The following is a 21,384-nucleotide window of genomic DNA, read 5'->3' on the forward strand; positions in this document are numbered from 1 at the left end:
TGCCTCAGCTTAATGAAAAATGGCTCGGGTTTTTTTTTTTTCCCCCAGGAACTAAAAGAATTGTAGTTTCAATTGCAAACCCAAAAAGCTCCTCGGAAAAAAAACTCCACAAAACAAAATCAAAAAACCTTCTGATAGTTGTGAGAGGTGGCTGTTAGAAGAGAATCTCGGTGTTTTGGGTCTGTGTAAAATGAGGGTCTGGAGAGCATTCAATCATATGGTATCTCCTTTTATGAAGCTTCCTGGGCATATTATACTAATGATGTTTAATGGTACTGATTTCTTAATCTTAACTGAGTGTGTCTTTTCCCAGTCCCACATAATTTTAATTTGTTCCTCATAAGAAATACAAGAGATGGGACTGGCTTGACTTAGTGCAGACGAAGAGCTGTCCTGCTGGCTGTCTCGTCCCTCCTGGTGGCGATGCAATCCTCCCAGCATCTGGCTGTTCAAGGCTGTGGGTTGTGTTGAGGCAAAGCTTTCATCAGGACCAGGATTTGTTAGAGGACCTGTTCTTGAATTTTCCCTGCTCCTCTAGAAACAATTTCATTTTCTGCTGTTTAGCAAGGAGCTGTGTGAACATCATAGTTTGGCCAATGCAGTTTGTCTGGCCTGAGGTCCTGTGGCTAAGTCCTGTCTCCTTCTTTCCTTTCCTTCTTCCCAGGCTGAAAAGTCTTGGTGTGCTTGGTGTGTGCTTGGTATGTCCTGATGCAGAAGCTGTTTTGTTCCCTTCCCCCTGTACCTCTTGCAGTCTCACTAATTCCCTTTCTGAGGTGTGAGAACCAGAGCTGTGTGTGGTGTCCAAGTGACAGATGCGTAGTTGACCTGTACAGTGGCAACATGGTCTGGTTTGGGGCAGAGGGGTGCTGGACTCCGTGGCAAAACTCATCTACACTGCAAGACACTTGTACAAGTTCTGCTCAGAAACACAGGGTGGATCTCTGTCTGGATTTTACCTTGTCTCCTCATTGAGTGAGATCTGGGTTAAAATTCAGCCTGGATCATGTCTGGCTTTGGATGAAGGTCTGGGTGCCACATCTGGTACTGCATATTGAACCCAGCAGCTGATTGGTTAGTATGGGTCTGCAACAGCTGGGGCTGAGACACAGGACGCTGCAGGCATGGGAAGAAGGGTCTTCCTCCCCCTCCACCCCTGACCTGAGATTCAGACAAGGCTGGATTTGCCAGAGCCCTCCTCTTTGGGGCCAGATCTCTCTTCTCTGTAACTTAATCCAGTGCTCAACAAGGGAGACCCTTGCTGGGGTACCAGCTGGGAGAAGGGTGGGGCAGTGGGACAAACCTATGAACATTCACTACTCATCCTGCAGCTGAAAGGTTTGTCTTGAGCATCCTGAGTCAGGATCAGGCTGTGTCACAGCCTGGTCCCCTGCCTTGCGTTGCATCCCCTGGGAGCTGTCAGGAGGCTGCCTGAGCCGTGCGGTAACACAGGTCTTGGGGATGCAGGCAAGGTCAGATGTCTGCTCAGAAATGAGATTGGTGATGATGCCACTGGTGCTGACAAATGGCCTGTCATTAATCTCTGACTCACGGCAGCGGAGAGGGCAGTGGTGGAAGAAACCCATGAGGTCACTCTCAGCCTCTCTCCTCAGGGAGCTGCACATAGCTTCCGCCCTGGACCTTTCTGGATGGGGCAGGTCTCTTCCTACATGCCTGCCCTGCCTGTGTTTGTATGCAAGAGAAGGTGCACGGCATAATTCTAGTCTAGCTCCTGAGCATGGTGCAGGCAGCATGAGCCCTGCAGCCCCTGTTGGGGACTGAATTCCTGCATGTGGCGCAGCTCCAGCTCAGCAGTGGTACAAGCAGGATGAAGGTTGAAAACAAAGCTTGTGTGTTCAATCTGTTGCAATACCACTGAGATACACAAGGTGATGTACTGCTGGGGGAAACCAGACCTGGGGTGCTCCAGCCCCGGCTGTGCTTCCTGTGACGAGGCATTGCCTGGGGCCAGATCTGCTGCATGCTTAGCCCTCTCATGGAGCAGCTTTCACCTCCTCTCTTGCTTCTGAGTCTCTTTCCATCCTTGTTATAGAAAGGATGTCTTTCCTGAGTTGCAATAGACTCCTTGGAGGTTGTAGCCAAAACAGCCAGGACCTCCCACAATACTGGATGCTGGTGGTGATGCTGTACTCACCACTGATCCGTGCTGGTGAGCTGCGCAGTGCTGAGCTGTATTTCGGGACTGCTGTTGGTGCTATGAGTACAAGCTTTGTATGTGCGGGGAACAAGTGACCGTCTCCTCTAAATCATTTGGGTTTTTTAAATCTCTTTCAGGAGGAAAGGAGACACAGTTATTCCACCTTTGACTCCCTCCAGACACTTGAGCCTCTTGGCTACCACTGGGAAGTTAATGGGCAGCAGAAGACGGGGGCACATGGGATGGGGTTTCTCCACCTGGAAGGGCGGAGGAGGAGGGTGCACTGATAGGGATGAGGAGGTGCTGGTTTCGGGAGTACAAGAGCTGCCGCTAGCCCAGGCTGCAGCAGCTGTGACACAGCCTGAGCTGTGCCTCCAGGATCCTCCCCCTCTGCCTTTGCTGAGCTACGATTTCATTTTTCACTTTTCTTCCATCCCCTCTTAACTGGAAGAAGTCCTAAATAAAGTTGCTGTCACTTTTATTTATGGGCGCAGGGGAAGAGACGGACAAAAAGCCTGTGTGCTCCTGACAGCTACAAAGCAGCCGGCTGTTTTTCTTCACTCACATTGGTGAAGCAATCGATCTGGGTGCAGGCGAGCACCCTCCTTGGCTCATGGGGCTCCTGTGTCCCCCTGCCCAGGAGGCTTGGGGAAGATGGATGGAGGGGGCTCTGCGTCCTGGCTCCTGGCCTTGGGGCTGTCACAGGGCCAGGGCTTCTCTGGGAACACCTGTCTTAAAATCCTGGACCCCCAAAAATACAGATGCATGAACACGCCTGCCTTAAAAATCTGTCACAGGCTTCTTGTCTCCATCTTGATTGGTTCCAGTGAGGTCAACTTTTTTTAATAACTTCTGGACTTCGGCAGGGAAAACTATTTCCTTCAGGAAATAATATAATTAAGGTTGCCTGACACTTCTGATTATAAGCCCCTGTCTTCAGTTGCTTGAAACTACGCCAGCCTTTAACCATTTGGACTGCAACTTCACATGTCTCTGCCTCCGGCTGAATTTTTTTGGAAAATTTTAGCAAAGAGGGTTTTAAGCTGCTCTCAGAATGCAGTTTGGGGGAGAAAAAGGCATTAGTTTATCCGCAGGAAAAAAAAGAAAAAAATTCTTGCAGTTGTGCTGAAGAAACTGTAGTACCTTTGTGCTGTGAGAGTGGGTCTGATAGTTATGGGGAAGGTTTTCAGCCAGGTGTCAGGGATCTGCTTGTTGCTGACACCATGAAAATCCACCTTCCCTGCGCCAAGTTGTGAGCCTCTGAAAAACGCTGCTGTGTGGGTGTATTATATATAGCGTGTGTGGGGAGGTAGTGGCCGCTTTGCTCCCACAGCAGGAACTGCGCTGCTTTGAGCACATGTGAGTGCAAAACCTATGGCCCAGCTTGCAGGGGATGCCTTTCTGCTGGGAAACCATGGGCCCCTTCTATTGGTACAAGTAAAACTTATTGATCACTGATCAACATAGCCCTGGCTTGTGCTGGGGAGAAAGATTTTTGGCAAATGCTGTGTGTTTGGCTTTTTTTTTTTTGCAAGATGTTGTTCAGTTATCCCTTAGCCCTTGCTGTGACATGCAGGTGGATCATGTGGGACATACGGCATGCAATGGGTACTGCGTTTCCTTCGGAGTTTTGCTGGGTTGTGGTCAGTGCTTTGCATTGCAATGATTGCAGGTTCCTCCTAACTTGACTTGTTGCTACAGAAATGGCCAAACCAAGAGTATTTCTCCAGGGCAGCCCAGCCAGGCCCTATAAAGCAGGTGGCATACAGATGAAGTGTCCTGACCATGGCACTGCTGGCGCCTTAAATCCTGAGTGATTTGGGGTGAGCTCAGGACTGGTGCAAGTCCTCCTGCAGAGACCTGCCTCGGGAGTTCTCTGTTCTGTGGCTGGTGCTATTTGCTCCTTTACATGAGCCTGCCTGAGCTGTAGTCAAGGCTGTCCCCTGGTTTTGGGGCAGTCTAACTCGCAGATCTTGCTGGTAGCTCATGACCTGAGCCAGGTCCTTCAGCTGGTGCCCTGCTTTGGGCTTTGGGCATGCTGAGCTCCTCCAAATCCCAATTTGACCCCAATGCAGGATTCTTAAAAAGCAAATCCATCTCTTGACTTCCATGGGGAAGGCTAGGCTGCTGGACCTGTGCCAGGGATGTCTTGTCCCATCGAGACAGAGCACAGAGGTAGCAGGGGGTGTCAGTTCTTTCCGTTTGAACAGGTTCCAGGGATGTCTATCAGCCAAGGCGATGTGATTTTGCACTTTTGTACCCAGTGTGACACACTGTCCTTGCGAGAGCTCTGTCCTTACTGCTTGAGCAGAGGATGCTGCAAACCCCTCCCCCCATCCCCACCCCCGAGGGCATTTGATAGTAAACCCATCTCTCTTGTCCTATCCCTGCCAGCTGCAGTGACAACTCAGGTGAGCCCCTGCCAGGTAGTGACAAACAAGCCTCGCTGCTTGCTGTAGCCTGGTCTCCTCTGTTCTGCTCCATCTGTGGGTATAAAAAAATCCATTCTAAAACTAAAAAGTTGCACTGGCATTGCAGGGTGAGGGGAGGCTAGGTGGGGAGGAGCCCTCTCCCATCCTTGCCAGTCACTTGTCAGCTCAGGGGTGCCTGGCAGAGCGGTTTTTGAGTGATGGGGCATTGTGGGTGTGGGGCTCAGGGCAGCTGGAGTTAAATTTCTCAGTGGCTGACACCTGACAAGCATGATAAATTGCAGCACGCTATGCGCTGCCGGCATGACAAACGGTCTGCTTCCCTCCTTTTAAGCTCTGGGAAAACTTTTTAATTATTTCCCAGCACTTTGCAAATGAGGGTTTTTCCGTCAGGCACGCAGCAGAGTCTTATGAGGTTTATTTATTTATTTAGGTTTTGTAGGTGGGTGGCGGGTGGATGGGGATTGTAGTTTGGGTTTCTGTAGCATCCTTCTGGTGACTTGCCCAAGCTTTGGATAGCGTCCGGGGGAGGGCTCTGGTGAAGCTCGTCGGCTTGGGGTTGGGTGCTAATTAAAGCATGTGGTGTTCCAGGCTTGGCGTTGCTGTCGCCCTTGGGAAAGCAGCTCTGCAGGAGCGACTCCCAGACTTTCCTCTTGCCAGTGGAGTTTGGCTCCTATTTTTCATTTTTAATAATGCAGAACAATAAGACTATTTTCTCCTCAAAGCATTTAAAAAGGAGGGGAGGAGCAACACAATCTAAGCCACAAGAGCTAGATAATGAGCATGGATCTTGACTGATAATTTGTTTGTCTAACACAGCAGCAAATACGCTTCTTATAACTGAAGGCACCACTGGTTACAGTAATGCCTCAGACTCCATCTCACTAGGCAGCATGTCAGATGTGGCATAGAAGGTCTCTCTCCTTCTATGTTTTCAGTCCTCAGTGTCCATGCTGTAAAGCTGTATGTGCATGCTTTCCTCTTCACACTCCTGAGTTCCGTTGGATTGGTCTCTCCCTGCATGGTTTAACACGTGCGTGAGGCTTTGCAGGATTAGGGCTTAGGCAGTGCAAGACCTTGTGGGCAAATATCTTGGTGCTGGGCTGATGTTTTAGTGCTGCTATGCTGTTTTGGCTGGGGAGCGTTGCTGTTTGTCTTTAAAGAGGATCAGAGCTGCCCTAAGGTGCAGTATTTCCCCTCTCCCCCCTCCTTCCTTTCGTGTCTCTAAATCGAAATAATTAAGCAAATGCGTGCTTTGGGGCTGGGCTGTGATGCTTATGTGGGAGGGATCTTCATTTAAACTAGCTTCATGTTTACACCGGTTACCCCCAGCTGTCAGGGCTGGAAAACAGATGCCCCCCTCCCTCAGTTGTTTTCTAAACCCAAAGCGATGGTAGAGCTCTACCTGGTAACCTGACAGGCTGTCTCCTTTTGTTTTGTTGAAGAAAATACCAGCTCTGAGCGGCGAGGGTTGGTCAAACAGCCAGAAGAATCCCCCTGGACGTTGATGAGAAATTGGGGACGCCCCAAGGACTCTGGACTGGTGGAGAGGTAAGAGGTGGGTTAGAACACTTGCTCACCCGGTTTTGTCCTTGGTTGGTGCGCTCTGGGCTGCCCAGCTGTGGTGGGGCTGGAGGCCATGTGTCTTTTGGCTAAGATGGCATTTATGAAAGCGTGGCAAAAGACGGCTCCTGGCTCTGCTGTGCAAAGAAGGCAGATGCTGACAGTAGTTATTTAGGCTGTATAGGGCCAAGTTTGGATGAACATCTTGGAACATGCACAGTGTGGTGGGTTGACCCTGGCTGGACACCAGGTGCCCACCAAAGCTGCTCTATCCCTCCCCTCCTGTGCTGGACAGGGGAGAGAAAATATAATGAAGGGCTCGTGGGCCAGGGTAAGGACAGGGAGAGATCACTCACCAATTATCATCACAGACAAAACAGACTTGACATGGGAAAAATTAATTTAACTTATTACAAACCAAATCAGAGTAGGATAATGAGAAATAAAAACAAAATCTTAAAAACACCTTGCCCCTCACCTCCCTTGTTCCTGAGCTCAACTTCACTCCTCATTTTCTCTACCTCCTCCCCTCCAGTGGCACAGGGGGATAGGGAATGGGGGATGTGGTCAGTTCATCAGATATTGTCTCTGCTGCTCCTTCCTTCTCAGGGGGAGGACTCATCACACTCTTCCTCTGCTCGAGCATGGGTCCTTCCCACAGGAGACAGTTCTTCATGAACTGCTCCATCCAGCGTGGGTCCCTCCCACGGGGTGCAGTCCCTCAGGAAGAGACTGCTCCAGCGTGGGTCACCTGCAGGGTCACACATCCTGCCAGCAAACCTGCCCCAGTGTGGGCTCCTCTCTCCGCAGGGCTGCAGGTCCTGCCAGGAGCCTGCTCCAGCATGGGCTTCCCACAGGGTCACAGCCTCCTTTGTGCATCCACCTGCTCTGGTGTGGGGTCCCCCATGGGCTGCAGGTGGATATCTGCTCCACCATTAACCTCTGTGGGCTGCAGGGGGACAGCCTGCCTCACCATGGTCTTCATCACAGGCTGCAGGTGAATCTCTGCACCAGTGCCTGAAGCACCTCCTCCCCCTCTTCACTGATCTTGGTGTCTGCATGGTTGTTCCTTTCACGTATTCTCACTCCTCTCTCCTGGCTACTGTGCCACAACAGTTTGTTTTCCCCCTGCCCCTTGTATACTGGAGCACTACCACTGTCACTGATGGGCTCAGCCCTGGCCAGCAGTGGGTCCATCTTGGAGCTGGCTGTCACTGGCTCTATCAGACATGAGAGAAGCTTCTAGTTTCTTCTCACAGAAGGCACCACTGTAGCCCCCCAGATACCAAAACCTTGCCATGCACACATGGACTGCACATGGGACGCTTCTCCATAGCATCATAGAATTGTTAAGGCTAGAAAAGACCCTTAAGATCATTGAGTCCAACTGCTAACCTATCACTGCCAAGTCCACCACTAAACCATGTCCTCAAGCACCACATCTAGTCTTCTTTTAAATGCCTCCAGGGATGGAGACTCCACCACCTCCCTGGGCAGCCTGTTCCAATGCCTGACAACCCTTTTGGTGAAAAAGTTTTTCCTAATATCTAACCTAAACTTCCCCTGGCGCAGCTTGAGGCTGTTTCCTCTCGTCCTATCGCTTGGTACTAGAGAGAAGAGACCGACCCCCGCCTTACTACAACCTCCTTTCAGGCAGCTGTAGGGAGTGATAAGGTCTCCCCTCAGCCTCCTCTTCTCCAGGCTAAACAACCCCGGCTCCCTCAGCCACTCCTTGTAAGACTTGTTCTCTAGACCCTTCACCAGCTTTGTTGCCCTTCTCTGGACACGCTCCAGCACCTCGATGTCCTTCTTGTAGTGAGGGGCCCAAAACTGCACCCAGTACTTGAGGTGCGGCCTCACCAGTGCCAAGTACAGAGGCACGATCACCTCCCTGCTCCTGCTGGCCACACTATTGCTGATACAAGCCAGGGTGCCATTGGCCTCCTTGGCCACCTGGGCACACTGCTGGCTCATGTTCAGCCAGCTGCCAGCCAGCACCCCCAGGTCCGTCTCTGCTGAGCAGCTCCCCAGCCACCCCTCCCCAGGCCTGTAGCATTGCCTGGGGTTGTTGTGACCCAAATGCAGGACCTGGCACTTGGCCTTGTTGAATCTCACACCGTTGGCTCCAGCCCAACAATCCAGCCTGTCCAGATCCCTCTGTAAGGCCTTCCTGCCCTCCAGCAGATCGACACTTCCACCCAGCTTGGTGTCATCTGCAAACTTACTGAGGGTGCACTCAATCTGAGAGCCCTCCTATTTGAAAGCCCTTAGGGGAGCTTGGGGATGTTTGGTCTAACTGTGGTAGCAGAGGTCCTATGGTGGCTGAACTACTCTGGAGCAGGTAAGTGTCACCAAGCCAGCTTTGTGATGGGAGGTGAGGTGCCACCTCTCACAGACAAGCACAACTTCAATCTGTCAGACCTGCTGGAGGTTTTCTGCTCTCTTGCCCTGGGGACTGAAGTGTCACAGATGTGATGACCTGCCCTGGGCTTGGCTCTGCTCTGCTGAAAAGGCCTTAGAGCGCTACCACCGTCACCAGCCATGGTCAAGTGGATGCCCCAGGTCTGAGACCTGTTGCATATGTGCCTTGTATGAGGCTGTGATAATACAGTGTTGCTTGAGGAGAGGTTTGGGGTTATCTTCTCCAGGCTGTGGGGACCCTGGTAGAGTAGGGAAGGGGCCAGTTGATGGAGCGGCTCCATTTGGGGATGCCTACCCTGTGGAGCTGTGCTGGGGAAGCCGGTGCTTGCTGGTGCTGTTCTTGAGAAATAAAAATGATGAATTAAATTTTAACAAGTCTCTAAATGTCAGGCAAGGACGTCTTAAGTGGGAACTGTCACTGTTTGACTAGCACAGCCTCCCACTTAACTAAAACTGCATGGCTTTAATTGTGTTGATCTTGGAAAAGCAATAGCTTACACTGAAGAGGAGAAACTGTTGGCCAAAATAGCATGAAGTGTCATGAATTTTCCCTGTGCAGCTCTCCTGCCCTCTCCGCCCACATCATGCTTCCCAGGGGTGTTTTGCAGCCCGTTTCACCCTGGATCAGCAGAGTCCTGTATCCTCTGAGCCACAGGCAAGGACAGAAATGCTCCCTGTGCACAAGGCTGAATTCAGGCTCTGGAGTTAAAAGCTCAAGATTAAGGGACTGCAGGGGTGGGCAGCATCTGATGGAGCTGCAGTGGCATTGCCTGGTGGTGGCATCATGGAGTGGAGTTTCCTCCCTATTCTCAGTGTGGACCAGCCCACCCACGGGACTCCTTGCAGCTCTGCAAATAGAGCAGCTCAAGGAGGGTACGTCACTAATAATACCAATTACTGTTACATGCTGACTACAAGGTACACTGGCAGTAATGTGATCCGGTGGGATGAAATGAAAGTGATATAATATGGTGAGATAAATTAGCATTGCAATATTAGCCATGGGTCTAGTCAGGGATCTGACAAATGTGTCGCAGCTTTGGTACAAGCTCTGAGCGCTGCTGAATTGGATTTAGTGGCCCAGAGCAAAGCAGATGGGAGCAAGGGAAAAAATAGTTTGAGGGGTCTCCATACACACATGCTAATGGTTACCACTTCTTGTTTCTTCCTCATCTTTGCTGAACTATAAGACCCCTGGTACCCACTCCTACGCGGCAGCAGAGGAATGAAAGTGCAGCCCTGTTGAAGTGCAGTTGGTGTAGCTCGAGCCTGGCAGAGAGATGGGAAGGAGGTTGGAGAAGCAGCAGTGGGCTGGCACTCCTGCCAGCATTGGTGCCTCAGCCATTGGTCCCTGCCCTGCATCGCAGCTGTGGGCTTACTTGCTCAGGTTTGCTCCCAAAGGGAGCATCAGTGGGGTTTGCATGGGATGTGTGGCAGGTGTTTGTACATGTTTTAGCCTTGTAGGGAGGGTAGAAAGATGTTATTTGCTTCCCGTGTTGCAGCCTGACCTGTTTTTCCATGCCTGGCTCTGGGGCAGAAGGGTGGCTGGAGCTGGGCATCCTGCAGTATGGAGGGTTTTCGTATTCACCAAGGGTGTGCAGCCAACTCTTTCCAGTCTAGATACACACATTATCCTTCCCCCCTCTGAGGCAGAGCGTGGTAGTCAAGAGATGCCTTTTGTGCCTTGTGGAGGCTGGGAAATGGATGTGGCTGGTTCCAGTGGGATCCACTTCCTGGTGGCTCATTAGGACAGGCTGCACCAGAGGGACATGAGCGGTCCTGCCCATGAGCGATGCATGGTGGGTGAGAGCCTCTTACAGATTTGTATATGCAGGTTAATAGCATGTTTAATGGCTGACACTTTGCACAGCATCTAGGGAGGGGCAGGTATGATTTAGGTCTGGTTTGATAAGGCATGTCATGTGTCTCACTTAATAGTAATAGAAAAGGGTGAGAAAAATTCTGAATATGCTTTGTAGTGCTCTGCGGTAGAGCTGGTGGGCACAGGGGCTTGCAAGGGGGTCCATTCTAGGTCTTTGCAAGTCATGCCATGATGATGCAAGAGGTATTGTGGGTACATGTGGGCAGATGCGTCTGCAGGAGGAGACCAGCTTGTCACATCCCTGGGCTGAGATTGCAGAGGGTGGGCTGCTGCCCTGTGTGGCTCTGCAGTGGTACTGGGTTGAGCAATGAATCTGGAGGGATCGTCTCAGCACTGCCTGGAGCATCCCAAGAGACTTGAGCGAAGTTGTGTGCTGAGACCTGAGAAGACGGGCTTCAGTTCGTGGGATGTCAGTCTGGCCTCTGCCAGCAGTCCCTGCATCCTTGTCCTGTGAGCAAGGCACGAGGTGTGGTAGCAACACTTTTAGGGCATCTCAGACCCCAGCCAGCCCCAGGGCTAAGTTGTCCTGACAAAACCAACAGGGCGGTGAACTGCCATGGCAGAGGGAGCCCCTTCCCTCGACTTTGTTGCCAGAGAAGTAGTGATGTGGGACCATGGTGGGGAGCAGCAGGACAATGAGCCTGCGGCTGGAGTGCTAGAGGCAGCATAAATAAATACAACTTCTCAGGTTCTTGTGCAGCAATGATATATCTTGTTTCTATTGACTTTCTTAAACCTCTAAAATACATTGTAGATTGATCTACAAATCTGCAAAAAGCACCTGGTTTTTTTTTTTTAAAGTCTAAAGCAATTTTCTGCCTGCTTCTTGTGGTTGGCTCTGAATAGACACATGTTCTCTTGTCCTATTTGAGGCTGGCATGCTGCCACGGTGGTAGGAAGTTTAGTAATACTTGAGCTGGATCGATTCAAGCCCATTATCTGTGCTGCCTGGGACTCGATGGCAAAGGGGAAAAAATACTCTCCCCAAACGGATCAAAGCCCTGTGATAAGGACTCACGGTTGAGCTCTATTTATAGATGGACAGATGTCTTGCCAAAGCTCTGCTACTGTCACTTGGTTATGCAGTTCTTGAGTGTTTAGCAGTGTTAGGGTCTGAAGGAATCTGTTCTTCCTTCTGGCTTAGGTGCATCCCCTTGAGACACAGGCCCACAGTGGTACTGTTCCTAGGTGGGCTTTGTCCTTCCTCCAAGTAGGGACCTGCTTTCTAGTTGGGAAGAATGAAGTGGCTGAGAGATCTTGTAGGTGCTTGTGGAGTTGGTGACCAAGATAAGGTCTGACCAGCAATTTTTCATCTTGTTCTTGCATCTTCACAAACCAGTAGGGACCTCATAGGTTTCCAGAGCAGAACTGCCACCAACGCCACATCAGATCAGTGGGGCTGTTTAGCTGAGTGTTCACAGCTTAAGCATGAACATCCCTCATCTCCTGGGGAACCTGGCCCTCAGCAGTGCCACCCTCCCAGCAAAGAGGGTTTTCCCTACTGTTCACCCTAAACCTCCCGAGCAGCAATGTGTGATTACTGCCATGCTGTCTCAAGCATTTTCCTTCTTCATCAAATGCTCTCAAGGATATTTGAATCAGTACCAGCTGTGCAAACTGCATGTTTGGAGTGGTTTCTCAGGACAAGTTAGCACAGGTCTTGCAGTGTATGTGCACGTTCATCTTCAGTGAGTGTGTGGTTTTTGAGGGGGTGGTGGAAAGTGTGGGGTGAAATGGATTACCACATCTAGATTCAGTTCCTGCCATGAAGGAGTGCCTATGCTCATATAGTGGAGCTGCCCTTCATTTCCTTCCATATGTTGCTTTGTCACAATGGTCGTGAAACTGGAAATGGCAGAAGGACAAAGGCTTCATTCTGCCTAGCTTTGAGTGTTGTTGTTTAAGGTGCTGTGCTGGTTTTCCCTCGGTTATGACCCTAGGAAGCAGTTGCCTAATGTGACATTGCAAACACAGTTTTTCACGAGAGACTTGCAAAACTATCCAGTTTGGAAGGGACCTTGGAGGCCTCAAGTCCAGCAGACACTCTGCACTGAGCAGGAGACTGAGATTGGACGTGGCTGCTCAGGGCTTTATCCAACCTGCTTCTGAAAGCCTCTGTGTATGGAAGGAGCCCAGGCTGTTTGGGCCACTATTTCAGTGCTGGTGGGCTCTTGAGGGGGGAAAAGTTTCTCCTTGCATCCAGTGGGAACCTTTTGTTTCAGCTACTGCCCGCTGTCACTCATTTCCTATGTGTTGCTGCAAAGAGCCTGGATCAGTCTTCTAAACAGCTCCCCATGCCATCTCAGTGGCCCCTGCTGAATTTGCTCCAGTTAATCAGTATGTGTCTTGTTGGGGCTCCCAAAACTAGGAGCAATGTCTTGATGTGGTCAGAGTGCTGCATGAGCTACTGGCTGTGCCACTGTTCCCACAGTCCAGCATGCTGTTGGTCCCTTTTGCTGCCAGGGCAGGCAGCTGGCTGTCTCGTGTGGGGCTCACTGCCTGCTAGGACCCACACTGGCACAGGGAGTGTGTCCCTGTGCCCTGCACCCCACCATAGCAATGAATGGGCTGGAGATTTCACAATAAGTGCTTTTTGGTTTTTTTTTTTTTTTTTTCTTCCAGGCTTCAGAGGATTGAGGCTGCAGGAGGGAAGGAGTTGTCCGTGGGCAGGTTTGGGGATCAAAACTTGACTTTTTTAGGTTTTTTTTAACACATTCTCTTGATCAGATGCAGGGCAGTTGCATGATGGCTTCTGGCTGTGTGCCATTCCCAAGCCTGGGAGAAAGGACATTTCTCCTCCCCAGTGAGTTCATAATGTGTTCGTCTGCACGGCTCCTGCCGAGTGCTCCAAGCCTTCTTTGCTCTCTGCTTGGTTTTAGTCTGTCTCCAGGGTGCTGCTTAGCTTCGCTCATATATTCCTCTGATGAGTGGGCAAGACAGGAAGCAAATACCTTTGTTACAAAACCACATATGGGCTTTCAACGGGTGATGACACTTCCCCAAGCTATCTGTCTAGTGAATGCACTTTCCCCCGCTTGTTTATATTCACAGGAGTGTTACTTAGCTGCTCAGGTGGGCCATAGATGTCAAGAAAGATGTCAGTGTCAGGAGAAGGCTTTAATGCAAGGCTTCCTGCTGTTCTGTGTGACGGGTTATGGATGAGACCCTAGTGTGCCAAGGACTGTGGGAATGGGAGAGGGACTGTGTGCTGGGTCTGGTATAGGAGCAGTGGCTTGAGAGAGAGGCAGCAGTAGTGCTGGAGGTGACTTTTTACACTTGGCCCAGGATGCTGAGCTGCAGCGTGACTGAGATGATCATTCAGTGAATGAAGGCTCTGATAGAGGCAAGCAGTGTTTTCCTATTAAAAGAAATAACTATCAGCGAGAGAGACGTTACTCCCTCGGAAACCACTTCAGATGGTGTCAGGGCTGCTGCAGGTCTCATGGCTCCTGGAGAACCACAGTGGTGAATGCCTGATACTCTGTGCAGTAGAGCTGGGGATTGTGGGGCCACAAATGTGGGGTGTATTTGCCTGGGGTGGAAGCTGCCCCACTGAGTCCTGGCTCTGAGCCATGGAAAACCATTGTCGGTCCAGAGGTGGGCATATGGCTGTGTAAAGCAGGGACCTGCTGCAACAGATAGAGAGGGGAAAAGTGCAGACCTGCCTCCTCATGGTCCCACTTAATGCCCTTGGGGAGTGGGTGCTGGTGGGGATCCACTGGAGGAGCTGTTCTGCTTCGATGGAGGTGGGCGTGATCCCACATCTGAGTGGGAAGAAGAGTGAGGGACTCAGCTGCACACACCTGGATCCCTTCCATGGCCATGGTGCTCGCAGGGTCGTATTTGCTCAGCACTAATGAGACTTTTCATAGGGTAGGGAGGCTGCAGTGCTGATGGCACCCCTTAGCAATGTCTATTGAATTATTTTTCCCTTGGGATGGCTCTTTTTAAGCTCTGGATAGCTCTAGGAAGCCTCCACTGATGCCCCATGTCTCCAGGGCAATTTACAGCACACACCAGCCCCTCAGCATTTGTTACAGCCCCTAATGAGGACAGCTCAGTGCTGCCCTTCAGTAAGATCCCATAATACCAGCTCTTTTTTCCTTCTCTTGCCCTAAACTGTTGCACTTTACATAGAAAAGGAGGGGCATGCACGTGGGGGCCAGCACAATTTATGGATCAGAGATTTATATGCTGCTGCGACGCTGTATTTTTTCCCCACAGTGACACTTTATTGCCACAAATTACCAAACAGGCAAGGTTACGCGAGTGACAGCAGGCAGAGCTGTAAAGGACAGGAACAAACGGCAGCAGGAAAAGTACCCAGAGGAGAGGGGGAGGTCGGGCACCAGGCAGAAATAAAACAAGGCAGGAGGCAGGACAAGCGTCAAAAATCAGCTTGCCTTGCAGTGAGATGTGTGGGTGAAGCCTGGGAGTCAGTGTGTCATCTCAGGTGCATGAGCAGGCCATGGGGTCGGGAGAGCAGCCAGTGGTCTGAGTTTGGATGCTGTAAATCCTTAAGTTTTTTATTTCCCCCACAAAGTTGCTAGGCACTTCTATGGGGTGATTTTTGCTGGGGGAATTGCAGGTTTTTAGTCGGTGAAGGTTTTCCCTTGTATGCTGGGTGAAGCATCCTTAGAAAGTGAGACTTCATCTTCCTTCTAAGCACCCTTCATCCCTAGCAATGTTCAGCCCCCTATGGTAGGGGTGATTAGGGAGGTGGTGGTGTCCCTGTGCTTGTTTCCACAGAGCAATCAGTAAAACCCAAAGCAACCTGCACTATACCAAGCAGACAGATCCAGCTCCCCAGAGGTGGGAAGCAGCAGACTCTCATCTTGGACTGGCTGAGGTAGTCTGGTCATCCCAACCACAGCAAGAGCAGTGCTGGAGTTAGGGCCCTTCTGGGCAAATCTGGGGAGCACCAGGACTCCCATGAGGAAGTTTCTTTTTTCAGTCTTGTTTTCTCAGATTGGTTTTCAGTGCTCTGTCTATGTGCTGCAAGACCAGTGGGGTTGTCATCTGGCTTCGTTTGGACATCAGGCTTGGATCTGGAGGCTGAAGGCTAGTGGCATCAATTTTTCTCTCACCTTGGTAGAGGGAGGGAGGTGGTGGCGGGGTGGGCAGTACTCAGAGGATTAATAAGAGGTGTTCTGCCTTGCAAATGGCTGCTGTATTTCCTTGCTTTGTGATTGTGGGGGGAGGAAATGTCCCAGGCTTTCCTTTTGAGGGGGACAGGATGGTCACTTATGTCCACCTATATTAATACATCTATATACCTGATGGTGTGTGGGGGACAAGCGCCGGTCCTTAGGTGGAGGGGTGTCCACTTTGCTGCCAAGCATCTGCAGCAGTCCTGCTGCAACATGCTTTGGCTTTGGTTGAGTGACTTCATCTGCGCCCACTCACCCAAGTTAGATCAGCTTAACTTCAAACGAATGTATAAACTGAAAGGCTTGAGATCGGCAGAGGTATTAAGGCTGCCTTTGAGCTGGGGATGTTACTCAAATCTGCCGGGGAGCTGTCACTCTATTGTTCTTGCAACAAAATACTCCCAGAGGAGCTGAGAGCCTCAGAGGCTCTGGAGCCTCAGCCAAAATTGCATTTAACTAGCAGAAATGTGCTACAGCCATGGGGCTCGCTGCACCAGCCCAAAGGAGAGCCAGCACCACCATATGTCACCCTTCCCAGCAGCAAGATGGAGGGGGTTCAGGTCGCCCTTGTACCATGATGGACCATTGCACAAGGCAATTTGACTTGCTTGTAAAAGATAATTTCCCTTGAATTCCAATGCCATAAGCCAGGTATTTAATCTTGCTTGAAGGGAGCATGTCTAACGCATGCAGGGCATCACAAACAGTAGTAAGCAATCAATAGGCTAAATTCTGAGGTCTCTTACCCAGACTTTGCTGGAGTAAAGGTTGACAAAGTGCTGAGTAGTTACTTGAGACTTCAGCCCTATGCTGAGGGCAGAAGTGATTGACTGATTTATTGATGATGCATTTCACTATGAATCTAGTTTGTCTGTTAGTCACAAATGCTCATTTGAGCATAAATCCTGGGCTGCTGTGAGCAGATATCTTTTTGCCTACCTCTGCTATAGGAGAAGCTTTCAGATGAATGGCTTATTTGGTGAAAAATAATTTTGGATCAACGGGAATAGCTTGTGTTTCTGTGTTGTGCTTGGCAAGTAGCCTCAGCAGAAGAAAGTGAAAGCCCACTTGTGAAAAACATCAAGCGCTGGGTTTTGACACAATGTTTAGATCTCCTTTCAAACTAGTTTTAGGTTTTCTTCCCAAATCAAAAAGCCAGCTGAGTTTCAGAAGATCCCTCTGAAACCCTTTTGCCTTGCCCTCTGTGCCTGGCTTCTGCGGTAAAGCGACGAAACGTAGCACTTCTTAAACCTGGCGCTGACTTGCTGCGAACCCATACTTCATTTATTTTTAGTTCACCCGGTGGTGTGAAAGTTCAGCTGCTGCCGGCCATTCATTCACTGCTGCTAAGCTGGGTGCTGGGATGTGTAAGGCTGTGGAGGGGCAGCTCGCACCCCTGGTTTTGCTCTCATGTTGGGGGACTGAGTTTATCCTGCCTCGACAGACCTGTGGAAGGCTTGGGGAGGGCATCACAGCCAACAGTCCATACCCCATGCAAAGTTAGGTAAAGCACTTTTTCTGCAGTAAAAGTGTGTGCAAACCCTTTGGAGGTGTCCTATGGTGTCTCCTTCACTCCAAAGCCCCAGCAGCTGGAACATGGCTTGCTTTCCCCCCGGTCTTGAATAATCATCCTTTTTTTTGATCGCATAAACTGAGTGGTTTCTTATTAATTCAGGAATAAACCTATGCTACTCTATCACCTCCAAGGCTGGTGTTTTTTTTTTTTCCCTGTAGTGTTGATTCTTCTTTGTTTTGACCCTGGCTGTTGCTCGCTACCTCTGCTGCAGCTCCCAGAGCCTGTGCGTGCTGTTGCAGTGTATGGATATGCCCGTGGTAGGTGTCATAGGAAAGCACTCAGACAGATTTGTGCATGTAGATATGCCTCTCTAAGTATTTCTCATTAATTAATGGACACTGGAGTCTGTCATCTGTAACGAGCATGCACTGGTAGGTGATAAATTGTTTGTGACAAAATGGCAGTGAAAGCTGGGTGAGCCATGGCTGTTGGTGCTGGGATTGGGTGGGAGGGGCAAATGTCAGTCAATATCTGGATAAGAAGAGGGGTGGAGAAAAGCCTAGCAGCCGAATGCAAGATTCCCCAAGTGTCCTGCCTGCTCGTGCTGGAGGAGCCCTTGCTGTGGGCTCCATCAAACAGGCAGTAATCCTGCATTGGACCCAAGATTGCCTAGAAAACCCTAGCCCTGTTGCCACTTTTTGGTGCAGAGGGAGGAGGAGGAGGAAGGGGCTTGCACCATGGTGGCCACCTCTGCTCCACAGGGATGCTGGCTGGAGCTCGGTTGTTTGCACTTGGAGCAACCCCTCCCAACCCAGGCTGGGTTTGGCTGCCTCCTGCACTCCAGGGAAGAGACTGTGTGCCAGCGCCTAGGCTCTGTGCTCCAGCAGTGCCATGGCTTTCAGCAAACCCTGCTTGGCAGCCGAGTCCCTTGCAGCGCTGCTAGCACTGGACATCCTGGGTATGCCTTGCCTGCTGGCACCACCATGTGAACAGTGGCATGAGGTTTGGCTGGGCATCTCCATGTGAGACCAATGTTTTTGGTGGCCTACTGGGCAGCAATTTTGAAAGCAACTGGGTCTATACCACCAGCCAGCTCAATCTCAAGCCACCAGCAAGTGGTGGTGGAGGTGCTGTGTTGCAGAGCGATATGAGGCTGGACCTTAGAGATGTGCTGGTGCTCAGGGCTGGATGTAATGGATCTGAGTTGCTGGTGTTCACAGCCTCTACAGATGTGCTCCTGTACTGAGCCCAAAGTCGTTGAGCCCCATGCAGAGGAGAAGCATCCCAGTGGAAGCAGTGCCAGCACGAAAATCTGCAGCTTCCAGGGGAGCAGGCACATCTGAGACTGATTTTTGCTGCATCCCCAGTGGGACTAATCCCTGCTGTATCACTTTGGAGCATGTCATGCAAGCTGCACACTGTAGATCCATCTCCATTTTGGCTGGCACTGTGAAGCTGAGGTTCAGTCACCTGTTGTGCACATTAGGACTCCAGCAGTCAGAGCAGGGATCCTGCTTGGAATTACAGTGTATGTGCTGGGCACCCTGTGGCATCCCCTCTGCCCTGGGACCTGTCACTCTTGCCATGATTCAGGGGGAGTGGTCTGCATTTATTGGGGAACTGAATTATCTGCTTCCCCGACTGGGGAAAATAATAATAACAAAAAAAGTGCCTTCCACTAGGTCATGAGCCATTACCTCGAGGGGCCCTTCATCAGCTGATGAATTCTACTTAATAAAATAAATACTGAGAGAAAATGTAATTGGATTTCATTTATTACCCAGTTCCGCCTAGCAGCCCCAGATTATACAAAAGCAATTAGAGAAAGCTCTCCATTAATAGCTATCTTCAAGCTGCCCAATGGGCTCATTCCATCAAACCTTCTGGCTCGTGTAATTTCCTTTCTTGGAGCTCACTGCTGGCTGGGGGAGGATGCAGGGTGCGCACTGCCATTGCCAGCGGCCTGTAAACAAAAGCAGCCCTGTGTCTAACACTTGCACAGACATCATCTTCCCAAGCATGTGGCTCTGCCAAAGGGTTTCCTGGTTTGGGGCGAGAAGCCAGAGCACCTGGGCAGTTTGGCTGCAGATGAGGGCTTGGTTGTGCCTTCCCTGGCCTGGGAGCATCCTTTCTCTGCTTAGCATTGCCGCATGATGACTCGGTCTGTGCTGCTTGGTGGTGGGTATGCAAAGTCCTACAGGGGTATCGGGTGTAACGCTGTCCTCCTTGGGATATGGCTGGTTCTCTGGTGCTGATCTTTCCCCTGATGCTAGTAGGTTGCACAGCAGCTTCTGTTTCTGCCAGCTTGCAGGGACACAGCAGCATACCTCTGCTTCCTTGGGTTTTTTTGCTGGGAGCTCAAGGAGGGCCTGGGGAAGCTTGTTAGGGTTGGCCAGAGGAGCATGTCTCACAGCATCTCTTTGGAATTCTTATGGCCACACAGGGAAACACGTTTGAGGACTGTTATAGGGCAAGGGCAGATGTCTGGCACTTATGTTGTCACTGAGGACAATGTGCAGGTTAATCTGCAGCAAAGGCTTAGCCTGGTACCTTTGTGCCTGATCCCTGTTTGTAATGGTGATGAGAAAAGACAATTACGGATGAGAAGGCTTGCTGGAGGAGAGATGCTGATTGATCCTGGTGCATGGTCAGTGAGGAGTGGTCCAGCCTAGGGGGTGGGATAGGAAGTGTGTGTACAGCAGTGAGAGTGCAGCCCTCTGCCCCTCTCTTCAAGCCTGTGCACCTGCAGCCCTGAAGGAAGCTTATCCAGCCATACTGCTAGCTTTTGGGTCAGTCTTATTTGGGGGGGGGGCTCTAAGGACTATCTCGGCAGATGAATGGAGAAGAGGAATTTTAAGTTGGTCCCTTTGCAGGATGGAGGGGGAGGAAAGGCCTTGGGAACCAGGGAGACAACGTGGCATTGCCTTTCCATCCCACTTGTCGCTCCAGAGAGAACCCAGCGCCCTTTCTCAGCTCAGCCAACCAACCTTCTTCCTTCTGATGGTTTGATGGAGCTGGAGTGGCTCAGGAGGGATGCACCAGCCACTCTTCTGCATGGGAACCTCTGCTAGACTCTGGCATCTTTGATCTTCCCTGCTGTGAATGAGCTCCCTCCCTTGCTACTTCTTGCTGTCACCTTTCCTGGCTTACTTGTCTCCTCCCTTCTGTGCCTCCATTGGCTTCTCTGTTCCCAGTGCAGGGTGCAGGTGATGGGAACAGCATGGCCAGGAAGAAGCTGATGCTTAGATTCAGACAAGAAGCAACATACGGCATGATGCAAATGGAAAAGCGCAGGCAGGTGGAGAAGGGTGGCAAGAGTACATGGCTCTCTATCTTCATTACAAGGCTTCTGTCTGTGGTCTTGTTTCTGTGCCTGCTTGCCAGCAAGGGAGAGATGGCCAGTGAGCAGAGATGTACTGGGAGTATTTTGGTTGCAGGCAGCAAAGGTTATTTCTGCTGGGTGGGAAGGCAGAGAAAAGCAAAAGGAAATTTCTTAGGGGAGGCAGGCATGGGAGCAGGGGGATGTAGGAGGGTGATGGAAGACCCAAAAAGGACAACAGGGGATGGTCTCCTCCTTGATGCACCACAGGGAAACACCTTGCAAGTGCAAGCTGTCTGTTCACCCTGGGTGCTCTGGAGAAAGGAGAAGTGAAGGGGATGTGTTTGAGAGCATGAGGGGGGGGTGTGGTTGATGCTGGTATAACTGCAGAGGTAGGGGGTGTGTCTTGGTTGGTGAGATAGAAGGTGGTATGGGGCCACTTTGCTCAGAGAGGTAGGAGGTAGAACACAAAATGATGAAACTGCAGGTCTGAGAAGGTCTGAGGTGTGGAAGGAGGTGGAGACCTTTCTAGTGTAGAATGAAGGATGTGGAAAGATCAAACACAGGCTGGTGGGCTGGCACTGGCGCTCCCTCCTCCCCAAAGCAGCAGCTTTTCTTTGGCCTGGCGGAGTGTAGGGTCCTGAGGGGGAGGGGTAACCTTGGGCTCAGCTCTGAGATGACAAGGCAAGCTCTGAAAGAAGAAAACCCAGTCTCCAAAGAAGAGAGAAGATGTCAAAACTGTTTGCTCCAAGCCAACCAAATGCAGTGACCACATGAAGCCTTCCTTTTTCATCTCATTGTTTATTTTTCACAGGGGGCTTTTATTTATACCCCCTTAACATCCGTGCTGCTAAAGCAGCCTTATTAGGATGCTGCCCTTCACCAAGGAACTCTTGAAAAAGAGCATTAAAGATTCAACAAATAGCTGAGAATTGGGATTGATCCTAAC

At 50.7% G+C, this 21,384-nt stretch overlaps 1 protein-coding gene across 3 annotated transcripts in view; it reads left to right on the forward strand.

Moving 5' to 3' along the window:
• Positions 1-21,384, forward strand: part of CNTFR (ciliary neurotrophic factor receptor) — a 213,182-nt gene that overhangs the window by 47,598 nt on the left and 144,200 nt on the right. For 2 of the 3 annotated variants that reach the window (XM_064438188.1, XM_064438190.1), the window contains exon 2: positions 6,030-6,135. The gene's annotated coding sequence lies outside the window, so the exon portion shown is untranslated. Of the gene's footprint in view, positions 1-6,029; positions 6,143-21,384 lie in introns of all 3 variants that reach the window. The other variant, XM_064438191.1, reaches the window with a different exon arrangement.

This window comes from Phalacrocorax carbo, chromosome Z (assembly GCF_963921805.1).
Source record: "Phalacrocorax carbo chromosome Z, bPhaCar2.1, whole genome shotgun sequence".
In the NCBI taxonomy this organism is placed as follows: Eukaryota; Metazoa; Chordata; class Aves; order Suliformes; family Phalacrocoracidae; genus Phalacrocorax; species Phalacrocorax carbo.